The sequence below is a fragment of the Kryptolebias marmoratus genome, unplaced genomic scaffold, assembly GCF_001649575.2.
Source record: "Kryptolebias marmoratus isolate JLee-2015 unplaced genomic scaffold, ASM164957v2 Scaffold34, whole genome shotgun sequence".
Lineage (NCBI taxonomy): Eukaryota > Metazoa > Chordata > Actinopteri > Cyprinodontiformes > Rivulidae > Kryptolebias > Kryptolebias marmoratus.
Window position 1 is genome coordinate 59,595 of NW_023665768.1, and position 941 is coordinate 60,535.

Here is a 941-nt window from a genome sequence, read left to right on the forward strand (position 1 = left end):
CTGGTCCCTGGTCCCTGTCTGAAGCTCTGTATTGATCTGAACTGTCAGCAGAAGATGATGCTCATCTCTGACCTGAATCATCGGGTTCAGTTCTGGTTGAGCGAGACAGAGACAGACTCACCTCTGAGGTACTGGACTGAACGTTTTATAAATGTGACCCGTTTGATCCAATCATAAAGAATTCTGCACATCTTTGGTAAATGTCCTGGAATCTGACCCGTGTGTTTCTGCCCCTCAGTAGAACCTGACCCGTGAGGTTCTGCCCCTCAGTAGAACCTGACCCGTGAGGTTCTGCCCCTCAGCAGAACCTGACCCCTGAGGTTCTATCCGGCAGCAGAACCTGACCCGTGGGGTTCTGCCCCTCAGCAGAACCTGACCCGTGAGGTTCTGCCCCTCAGCAGAACCTGACCCGTGTGTTTCTGTCCGGCAGACGCAGACCCGGTGGACTGCCTGGACTCCCTGCAGAGGTTCCAGGACGGGCTCCACGAGGCCCTTCAGGAGTACGAGTCGACCCGCAGGGAGCAGAACCGGACGGGTCGCCTGCTGATGAGCCTCCCGCTGCTGCGGCAAACGGCCGACCGGGCTGTGCAGGCTCTCCTGAGGATGCACCACCAGCACGGCATCCCCATCCACAAGCTGCTGCTGGAGATGCTCAACGCCAAGGCCTGAGCACTTCCTGTCTGCGGTCCTCTGAACATTTCATCAGCTCTCCTGGAGATCAACCTTCTGAAAAACCAACAGATTCAGGTTGGGCAGGAAACACGAGTCGACTTCCTGGAAGCACGAGTCGACTTCCTGGAAACACGAGTCGACTTCCTGGAAACACGAGTCGATTTCCTGGAAACACGAGTCGACTTCCTGGAAACACAAGTCGACTTCCTGGAAACACGAGTCCATTTCCTGGAAACACGAGTCGAATTCCTGGAAACACGAGTCGACTT